This window comes from Chionomys nivalis, chromosome 21 (genome assembly GCF_950005125.1).
Source record: "Chionomys nivalis chromosome 21, mChiNiv1.1, whole genome shotgun sequence".
Classification (NCBI taxonomy): domain Eukaryota; kingdom Metazoa; phylum Chordata; class Mammalia; order Rodentia; family Cricetidae; genus Chionomys; species Chionomys nivalis.
This window is the reverse complement of record NC_080106.1, coordinates 33,530,707-33,542,423: the sequence shown is the minus strand read 5'-3', so window position 1 is coordinate 33,542,423 and position 11,717 is coordinate 33,530,707.

The window sequence follows — 11,717 nt, the reverse complement described above, 5'->3', positions numbered from 1 at the left end:
TTGAGGCTTCAGAAGCCTGAGACTTAAAGGCTCAGGTACCCAAGTGGAGGCTTATTGTTCTGGACGTTAGCCAGTAGGGGTTCTTGGCAGCTATTCTAATCCTGAGCTTTCCATTTTAGTGAGCAACAGTGGGCGGCAGCAGGCTGTGGGTGCTGGGGCCCTTAGTTCCTATGGCAGCTAGAGTTTCAGCTCTTAGGTCTACGATATAAAATTTAAAAACTCCAGTGCTTCAAAGGTGGCAAAATACTCTAAAATGACTGTAATGATGGTCACTCAAACCCATGAATGCAGTAGAAATCAACGAACTGTGTATTTATTTGAAATAGATGAATTAGGAGGCATAGGGATTGCATCTTAGTAAAGCTGTTAATATTTAAATAGATATTATTTCCTGCTGTCTGGGGCTTCAACAGCTATGATACAGCTCAGGCAAATCCATGAATATGGGTCAGAAAGGCAGAAGAACTACCCAGTCTTGTCGCTGAAATATCTTCCTACTACCGCTGCACTTCAATTACACAAGCAAGAAAATATTTACCGTGTTTGAAAGTACCGTGTAGAAAAGTTCTGAAGTTGCTGTCTCTTATTGTATTGAGTCATTTCCTTAGAAGACCACAGGACAAGAGTCACAAGTCTGTACAAATTCTGCACAGCCACCGCGGTCACCAAGGCCACTGCACCTGTCAGTATCTGCAGCTTTCTATGTGGTAGATCCCATTTCAGTCTAGATTCTGTATGTGGGAGGCTCATGCTTCCTGCTTGTGCTTCTTCCTACCTTGTGGTGGGCTGGGGCAGTGTGCTGAGGCATGACGGAGAAGGGATGGCTGGGAATCAGCTGTGTTGCCTCCGGCTAGGCAATGAATACTGGCACGAGACCCTCAGGAGCCCCCTTTTTACTTCTCCACAGTAACAGAACACATCCAAGCAGGGTCTGCTCTGCTGGCCAGGTCCTATAGTCCAGATGAAGTAGAATGAGCCCCAGGTCTCGGGCAGTAGACAGTTGGACTCAGGAGGAAAGAAATCTGTTACTTTAAGACACTCTGATTTGGGGATTGTTTGTCACCTTGGCACAGTTGTTGCTGACTGATACAGCCACCAGCAAGAAGGTGATCTATTTAAAGTTTTCTGTTAGAGTTTTAAACATACACTCTAGCATATCAGTGTTTCTTTTAATATTAAAATACATATCCCGAGGCTTTCAGAAGAAACTGCTTGCTTATTTGTTGCTTTGCATATCTCCCGAGACTGTGTCTGGTGAAGACAAAACTCAGTGTAAGAAACGGTGTTTTTCAATCTTGGGGTCAAACTGTAGACTCCAAATCCTAGCTGAGCCCATGTCAAGACTTTGAAGAATCATTCAGAGGTGTCTGGGTGTCTTTAGCTAGTACACTTGGGTAAGCAAATGAAAGACTCTCTGTCTCACCAGGTACCCGATGTATTATAAACAAGGAACGAGTTCATCAAGAGCAATGAAAGGGGAAACAAGGCGCCTCCTTCTAGTTTGAATCTTGGAGGCTCCCAGGCATCTATATCTCAAAGGCGTGGGTCCCAAGGAGTGGGAGAAGGTGGGGTCTTTAGGAGGTAAGGGGAAGGGTTAGCATCCCAAAGAGACTGTAGAGTCCTGGTGTCTTTCCTTTTCTTCTTCTGATCTGCCATGAGGCAAGCAGTATTGTGCCCACAACTGCATTGGAGGCCCTAGAGTAACAGGGCCAGGTGACCACGGGCTGAAACTCCCAAATCAAGCCAAGCTAAATCTCTCTTTCTCCACCTTCGTTCTCTCTACTGACTAACACCTGCTTTTGCAGTCACCCTTGAGAGCAAATCAATATTGTTGGAGCTTAGAGTGATTTTTAAGTCTCAGCTTCTTTATCTAGAATTCCCAAAGTGAAATCACAGTAACATTTATTCCAAACTGCCACTACAAGAACAGGAGGAGGTGAGGACCCTGGACCGTAGCTAGTTGCAACGTAAAGTTAGCTGCTACTCCTATTATCTGAGATAATATTAAAATTGCCAGGTAGACAATGTGAAACAGTAACAAGAGCCAGTGGTCATAGGATCTAATGGTATCAGAAGACAGAGAAGCACACTCCTTAACCCAACCAGTCATATTACACATCAGTGGTTTTTTCTTTTCTAGAAGATACATTGAAAATGGGCACACCATCAGGATCCAGGCTCTTGCATTATAAATCCCATGGAAATAGGTAGAAAAGTTCACCAAATTGTACATGAAGAGCATGAACAAAACCACTTTTAATAAATTTTTCTGAGAGAACATCAGAAGTTTTCAAACTTTATGATTGAAATTCATACACGGACATAGAGTGCCACAATTCAGCATGCACACAGATGCCCAACTGCATACAGTCTTTATGAAAAATTCCATCTCTACTGCTGCTAACGTTTTTTTGCTTCTATTCAATATCATACTTTCCCATTCTACTTATTTATAAATATTGATCTTTATCCACTAAAATCTTTAATCCTCTGAGGACTCTCAACCAAAAATTTGAAAAATAAGTTTTCCATGTGTGGTGTTTGCAAATTTTTCCTTATAGTTCATGTTCACTGACGTGGAGAGATATTCACAATACAGTGGCAAATTAAAAGTCTGCCACAAAATAAAATGATAAATATTATCCCAAGTGGACTGTGTATTAGCATGATCTCAGTCAACCAGAAAACAGTCAGAAATAATACACAACAGTCTTCAGAACAACTCTGCACATTTAAGAATAATTTAATGTTCTTTTGACTGTGTTTTCCATTTCTTTAATAAAAGGAATACTCTACTATAAACTTTTAAACTGGATTTGCTCCATGGGATAATCACCAGCAAGCAACGGGCTCTTCAGGAAGGAGTACAAGCAAGGCTGTGGTGATTCACGCCTTTAATCACAGCACTCAGGAGGCAGAGGCAGGTGGATCTCTGTGAGTTCGGGGCCAGCCTGGTCTACAGAGCTAGTTCCAGGACAGGTTCCAAAGTTACAGACAAACCCTGTCTCAAAAAATGAAAAAAAAAAAACAAGAAACAAACAAACAAAAAACAGAAGAGAGTGCAAAAGACTCCTCCCTGCCTGCGTTCTCCCTTCTTTCCTTCTGTCCTCCCTCACCCCGTTTCCATTTGGTACACTCTGACAACACCACTCCGTGCCAGGAAAGGTAAGGAGTGGGAGCTAGTAAGGGATGGGAAAGGCTGAGGAGGGCTGGGGAGCCTTGATCTACACTGGAGCCCAGGCGCTGTGGGATGAAACCTTTCTGGGGGGGGGGGGAGAGTTTAACTTGCCCATGCTTGACTTTAGCTTTATTTGGTTAGTTTTTGATATCTGTTTCTTTGGGTTTTTGTTGCTAGTAATAATTTCTATTATTATTATTTTTAGCTAGAACCTCAACAGATCCCATTTAGCTCAGGCCATTTGTGAAGCAACAACCCCTTTGGGTGACGAGGCAGCTGAATGACCCTGTCAAGCTGTCACAATTTCTCCATTCTTTAGATTTTTCAGTATTCCACAAAGACATGGCTCTGATTTTTTCTTTGGGGTGAATCACGTAGTCTCCTCGTCCCCACATTTCTTGTTCCTTTAGGCATCCTCCTCCTCTCTAAAGCTCCAGACAGTTGCACTGGGAAAAAGAACTAACCAGGAACCAAGCTGCCCTGGGAGCTCACTGTCTGGAGTCCGCGTCATCACCCTTGGTAAGCATGGGTCACCAAGCGGGATGCTGCATCTTGGAGAACAGGGGGCTGCTTCAGGATCTGGATGGTCGTGGAGGGCCAGGGGCGAGGGGTCCTGTGAAGATCCTGGGTACAGAAAAGAACACTTCTCAAAATACCTACAGATGCCTGATAGAGAAGGAAGGGATGACTCATTCTGAGATGACAAGGCCATGGGGTCTTGAATATGACCAAGGCTGTGTGTCCTTTTCAAGATTGCAACTGTGAAGTCTGGGGCCAAATCATGCAGACTGTGGTGTCCAAACTCAGGGATTTGGGGCTTCATTCTAACTATAAAAACGTGTTACACAGTAAGGATCAATATGTCAACCAGACACACCTTCCTTTCATGGTATCATAGTTTGATGCTGAAATGTACCCCATAACATCCCCACAGGCTTATGTTTTAAACACTCAATGTCCAGCTTGTTGTTCAGTTATAACATGGAACCTTTAGGAGGTGGGGTCTGGCTGGAATAACAGGTCACTGAGAACCAATCATTAAAGGTAGAGCCCATCCCCAGGTTAGGTCTTGCCCTATCTGCGTCCTGGTCTGTGGTCATGTGAACAGCTTCCACTACGTAATCCTACTTCTATTCACTGAGCCACTCAGTCATGCCTCCCCTGTCACAGTGGACCCAACCTCTCTGAAACTGTCAGCCCCAATAAATTCTGCCTCCTTGAGTTGTTTCTGTCGAGCAGAGGGGTCACAGTGAAGAGACATAGTCCAGAAAGCATGATTCCACACAACCGTTCTGGTTCTAAGATCATCTAGAGGGAGGGCTCCTGAAGGCTCTATAAGTAGCCATGGAGAGTCTGATTACTAAACTGGTTGTTGCAGCGAAAATTCCCAACTGATGAAGCTGAAGAAGAGGGTAGAGCAGCCACTAATGAGCCTCAGCCGCTCACACATCTGTGCTAACTAAAAGCCCAGACTTCAGTCCTGAGTAGCTGCTGGCTTCTTTTCTTCACTGCCTTCTTGCCTTCTTAGCCTGGCCAGCCAACATCAACAGGGCCCAGGCCCTTGAAGATGCTGAACCTCCTCACAGCCAGCTACCTCCTGTCGATTGACATGCAGTCTGCGATACACGGTCCTGAGCTCAGGAAACCTGAGCCCTCTCTTGGTGACAGCGGTCTCCTTGGCCAGGTCTGCAGAAGCTGTGGGAGACCCTCGGGCTGCCAGAGAGCAGTGTGGGGTGGCAGTAGTGAGTGAGAAGCTGTGGTTGGTGACATGAGCCCCTTCAATGGTGGCATCTCTCCCATTTCAAAACAGCTCATCAGAGCGCCTGTGGCCTCTGCCCACGCATGCAAGATGGGCAGAGATATTCAGAACTGGTCATTGGCCAGTACTTTAAAGGCCCACACGCTCTTCTTAACCTCCTCAGATAGGTGTCTACTGCTGACGAACATTACAAAACGTGAGTACCCACCTGTTCCTGTTGACAGATGCTCCTGATCTGCATACTTGGCCCCATCCTGGGGCTAATTCACCAGCCTTTCCCAGCACCTATAAGGTAATCACAGTAATAAGATAAATGTTATTAATAATTAAATAATATGATAAGTATTGATGAGTTATTATCATTAGCTCTTCCGAGCTGGGAATCAAAGTCACAGAACCAGAATTCAGACTGGATCCATGTTAAGTCAAAGCTGCAGGTGTCCAGGAAGGTTGAAAGCTTCAGCCTTGGCGGGGGGCCGCACCCTCAATGCTGGGGCCATAAAGGAAGGTGGGAGATGGGAGATCATCCTCCAACCCCACCCTACCCCTACACGGTCACCGTCAATCAATATGGGCTTCCATTTTATGAGACAAGGAGTTAACTTGTTCAATTACAGGGGAGACAGCTCTTTTCTCTCGTAACAAGTAATCTGAGTAGGGAAATCGATCCTGAGAGGCCCCCTGCACACTGACTAATTTTATATTATCTTTAGCCAATGGGTGGGCCCCGAGTAATGGAGTTGTTGTTACAGTTCATTATGGAGGGGGCGGGGATCAATAGTGGAGCAATCTGTGGCTCAGCATTCCAGCTGTGGCAGTGACAGGTGCCTGGGCTCAGACTGGGGAGCACCAAGCCTATGTGAGCTCTCTGCTCACACACAGCCACCTCCCCCAGAGTTCCCTAGACACAAACCCCAGGGACCTTCCTAGAGCCCATGCCCCTTGTCTGCAGCAGACAGAAGCCACCACAGACACAGGAGATGGAAACAGAGAGCAAAGCCTCTGGTACCACAAGGCCAGGTTTGTGACCACCACCTTCTTTCTGGTGGCCTTTGGACAGAATGCAGCGTTTGGTCTGGCAGGGAGTCATCGCTGGTATCTTGGTAACCTGGATCACTAATTCCTGTTTTCCTTCTTAGACTCATGTTGAGTGACAAACAGGGTGTCTCTATGCTCTCTGTATTCGGGCTGAGATGTTGTCCCAACAGTCCCTGTGCCTGGCTGGGATTTTTGTCCCTTGGGACATTTGCCTCAGTTCCAGGCCCAGAGCCGACATTCCAGCTGTGCCAGTTTCCATCCTAGCAACAGAAGCAATTTGTACCAGTTCAGCATTTTCTAACCCCATCTTGTTTGTGCCCCTACAGCATTTTGGAGGCTGTTTTTATTAGTGTGTGGCCGCCCCAGGTTCACGTTTGCCTGCACGAGCAGCTAGCTTTATCACAGGACCGTGCAACCATCCGTGGGTATTTTTCATGCGTTGTCTTCTTCAGCCACAGGCTTGATTCCGGTCTTATTGTGGTTTCCACACGGGGAAATGGAGGCTCAGAAGGAATGCAATGCGCTGTGGACACATGGGTCATGAAGACTAGGGTTTGAAGTTGGCTTCTCAGGTACGTCTCCAGCACAGAGAAGAATTCCTGTAGGGAAGCCTCAACCTTGTGTTAGGTATCCTTGCTCCCTTGACTAGGCTGATGCCTGGCATACTCAGGACAAATCTGTTTAGTAAATCACTGTGCCTCCATTTCTGGATTGTGGTTCATTCCAGATAGAGTCAAGCTGACAACCAAGTACAGCTATCACCATCACCCTTGCTTTGTGTAGGTGTTTATGAAGCAATCCCAGTTACTGTCATCCCACCACATGACATGGGGAGGAGAGACAATGAGTGACCCTTAGAAAGGAATATATTTAAGGAAAGAGGGGACTGACCCATGAGAAGCAGAACTGTGGTAGCCTTCCCCACCTGGGACTGCAATAGGCAGAAGAAAATCACAAATGCAGGCACCCATAGCCTCTGGGTGAAAGGCTTGCTGTACCAGATACTTGTGTATCAGCTGAGCATATGTAACTGTGCTTGAATGTATTCTGCGTGTTTTATGCATAGTATTTAACTCTCGCAGCAAACTTCGGGGTGAGCATGGCTGTTGTTCCCCTTCCCAAATGAGGAAACAGATGTTCTGGAAGGCTGACAATCTTGCTGGATCTGAAGCCAGGCCCACTGGTTCCAAACGCTCTTCTTTGCCAAGCTGTTCTAGACTAGAAGAGGGCAGAACTCATCTAGATTCCTCTTTCTGAGTGGAAGTCCCAGTGGCAGGGATGGTAGGTTGAAGGGAAAGGTGAACTTGGGCATGGCTGTTCCCAGTTTAAAAAAGAGAGGTCACTGGACAAAGTATCCTGTTCCCATGAGGGCCTTGGATGTAGTAGAATCACAGAGGTACATGATACAGGTAGGAGGAGACAGGCCTGAGTTAAGCAGCAAAGGCACCAAAGAGATCCAGAGGAACCTGGCCAGCAGACCTTGTATAGGCTGATGATGATCCTCTGTCTTAGCTACTGTTCTACTTCTATGAAGGGACACCATGACAACGGCAACTTATAAAAGAAAGCACTTAGCCGGGCGATGGTGGCACACGCCTTTAATCCCAGCACTCGGGAGGCAGAGGCAGGCAGATCTCTATGAGTTCGAGACCAGCCTGGTCTACAGAGCTAGTTCCAGGACAGGCTCCAAAGCCACAGAGAAACCCTGTCTCGAATAACCAAAAAAAAAAAAAATAATAATAATAAAAGAAAGCACTTATCTGGGTGTGCTTGTTTACCGTTTGAGGGAGTCAGTCCATGATCACCATGGTAGAAAGCATGAAAGCAGGGAGGTAGACATGGCCCTGGAGCAGTAGCTACGAGCTTGCTTCTTATCCAAAATAGGGAGGCAGAGTCAGAGAGAGTGAGACTGTGTTTGACATGAGCTTTTGAAACCTCAAAACCCACCACTAGTGACACACCTCCTCTAACAAGGCCACGCCTCTCAATCCTTCCTAAACAGTCCACCAACTGGGAATAAAGCATTCAAACATGTGCGCCTGTGGGGGCCATTCTCATTCAGACCACCACACACCGTAAGCCCCACAGGTTGAAGCCGGTGATACGGTTCAGCATGTAAAAACACACTTTCCATTAATCCTAAGTCCTGGGTTTGATCCTCAGGACCTGCATGGTGGAAGGGAAGAAGTGACTCCCATAAATTATCCTTTGACATCCCCACATGCCCTGTGGCCTGATCACACGTGTGACCTGCCCTGAGACTGAGGATCCACAGCCTGAGCAGTGGTCAAGGTTTGGCTTCCTAGAGGGACACAGACCCAGAAACCTTTAGGAGGAGATGGCAGAGCCATGGCCAGAGGCCCTGGTATATGACTCTCCCTTCTGAAGAGCATCGCAGACACAGAGAAAGAGAAAAGGCAGGTTCCTCAGGGGTATGGGGGGGCAGCTCTTAGGAGAAAGTCCCTTGAAGGCGGGAAGCAAGACATGGACCCTCCATGAGAACATATACCTACCTCCAGGTCACAGGTCAGTATTACAACCTGGTCCTCAATCCAGCCCTTGCTTGGGTACACAGAATGTCCCTGGGCCAAAGGCACACCTTTTGTTAACACTGTCTGTGGCTACCTTCACACTGGACTGAGTTGATGCCCCAGCGGTGGAGGCTGCAGGGCACCAAAGCCTGGCGGTCTTATCTGGTGTTTCCAACTGAAACAAACGTTCTCCTAAGAGTGGCTGCTATATTTTCTAGGGGGTGTGGAGTAGGATGTAGAATTCATCCATCCATTCATTCATTCATTCATTCACTCATTGTGTCAATCAACAAATATCTTATCAGTGTTTTCATTAACAGTACAGTTGACTTGTCTCTGGGAATTGAAGTACGATGTAGGCTTCATTAATTCAGTCAAACATTCATTCAGTTAGTCAACAAAACGTTTCAGATTCCATGCATCAAGAGCACTGCTAAATTTTGCTGTTTTGCTTAGAAGCACAATCTAGGGTCTGCCCTCCAAGGTACTCAAAGCCCAGGAGGAACATAGGCATTAAACTAGCAGTGACACAAACATTCAAGGCTCCATACAGGTTCTGTGCCGGGGGATTCCATGAGCTACAGAAAGTTTCTTGTGGCTTCTAAAGGTGACCTGAGATTCAAGTGCAAGCAGATGACTGGGGAGGTGGCCCCAGGGAGTGCCGGCCAGTCAAGAGCAAATGATCTCAGGAGAGGAAAGCCCATATGGAAAGTAAGCAATTGAGCACATGACTTTGTGAACCTCTGAGGACCTCGGTGATGCTGTGGAGAGTGTCCCTCAGTGAGCCCACCTAAGAACGGAGCAGCCTGAGTGTCCTCTCCCATCCAAATCAGATAAGGATTGCTCCCTCCTGTGGGTGTCAGGTCCCCAGTCCCCATCTTTAGCAAACCATCCATGGGGGAGCCCCAGGCAGCCTTCTTGTGAAGAGGTGAGAGCAGAGGAACCAAGAGCAGCCAGGTTGAGGGTGACATTTGAGCAGCCCAGGGTCCAGATAAAAATTGGAACTTAACTAGCCGATGGGGTCTTGGAGAAGACCAGTCCTACAGAGTCTGCATCCACGCTGGTAGCAGCTGATCCTTCCCCGAGGTCTCAAGAACTTCTTGCTCCATTACATATACCTGCTGCAGAGGGGACAGGTGTGTCCTAGCCATGATCCTGTCCTCCGGATCCTGATTCCAGCTCTGGTATAGACTAGACCCACAGAGACTGGAGGGTGAACGTCCTCCTGGCCATGCTGGGTACCCAGAGCTCTAAACCCTCTCCGTTCATCGAGGACTTGCTGGACACGATGTTAGTGAGGCCACAGCAGCTCACAGGGGATGTCAAAAGCCCTGTCCAATACTCAGGTGGCAGAGGGAGGAGTCAGGTTCTAAGGGGTCTTGAGATAGAAGACTTGAGCTAGATATTGGTTTTTCTTTTTCTTTTCTTTTCTTTTCTTTTTTTTTTTTGGATTTTCGAGACAGGGTTTCTCTGTGGTTTTGGAGCCTGTCCTGAAACTAGCTCTTGTAGACCAGGCTGGTCTCGAACTCACAGAGATCCGCCTGCCTCTGCCTCCCTAAGTAATGATTATTCTGCATCGGGGCAGATGTTCCCAGAAGCCAGGAAAACCGAGGCTTCCTTGAATTTACCTGTGTATTCTCGGAGTGCTACTGGAAGATTGTTTGCTGTTGTCCTGTCCTCCTCTGATAAGTATGAGGGAATCTTGCCAGAGGATGTGTGATGGGAAACGTCATGGCAGATTGATGCAACTGCCATCTGTCAAACACAAAGATATGGGACAATGTAGAAGTCCACACACCTCACTTATCCTATGCTTAGTACTTGAATATATTATGGACTCATTATAGCTGTTTTTAATAAAGTAGTAATTATTCCTTCTTTTTAATTTTTAATTTCAGTAAGTAAATATCAATAGTATAGTATCACACTCAGCTGAAATTTTCATAATAATAACCACTTTTAAAAGATCCAATTCCCAGCACACCAAGAACTAGAAAAAGCAAAGTGTTCCAAGATCAAAATATTTAGGAACAATATACTCAAAATCTTCAGCTTATGGATTCTAGCAGGAGAACACTCACAGTCCTCCACAGAGGAAGGCAGTTGAGCAGCCACGGTCTGGCTGCCTCTGTAAGTGGAACATGTCCTCCAAACCTAAGTCCTGCACATTGCTTCGAGCCCAGTTTGGGGGTGAGGGGTTGTTAGAATGGGAGGTCACAGTCAGCCAACACAATGCTCTCTATACAGCACATGGGTGGACTTTTCCTCCTGCCTCAGTTTCCTGTCCAGTTGCTATAATAACACATCCTGTAAGAGCAGCTCAAGGAAGAAGGGATTTATTTTGATTACAGTTCAGGTGACAATTCTTCATTGTGAGGAAGTCAAAGCAGTAGGAGCTTGCAGCCAGGTGCCTCACGTCCATCATCAGGAAGAGAACAGAGAACACATACCAGCACTTGGTTTATTCTTTCTTTTTTTTTTTTTTCTTGGTTTTTCGAGACAGGGTTTCTCTGTAGCTTTGGAACCTGTCCTGGAACTAGCTCTTATAGACCAGGCTGGCCTGGAACCCACAGAGATCTGCCTGCCTCTGCCTCCCGAGTGTTGGGATTAAAGGTGTGCGCCACCACCGCCCGGCCCTAGCTTATTCTTTCTTTCTCACCAGTCCAGGGGACAGCCTATGAAAGGCAAGAAATGGTGCCACCCATTTAGGGTAACTCCTCTACCCAATCAGGCCAAACTAATCTAGATAATTTCTCTTGCTAGTTTTTTCCTGGGGCTTCTAGACTGTGTCATGCTGACAAGACTGAGTCACACCCCAAGCAATCAATTCTCCAGCTGATAGCAAATGGGATGCTATCCACGTGAACTCAAGTCAGATATTGTCTCCCCTGAGACAGAGTGCTTCCATTGGCTAAAGGCTCAGTCTGGAAAGACTGTCCCACATCAGGTGCTCACTGAAAACCTTGTGTTGTAGCCTGTGATCTCCCCAACTTTCAGTACCTTTCCCTCCTCAGAGGTCGGGGTATGGCAGGAAGTCTTCACCACCTAATCCTGCCTGGATCTTTCTGATGACCTGCCCCCTCCTCAGGATGTCTAGGGTCCCCAGCTTCAGGCAAACAAAAGACATTCACCTGCCCAGGGATTCTTGAGGGCTTTATAGGCTACACCAGGAGGGGAACAAACTCAGTGTGAACACATACCTCTTCCTTTA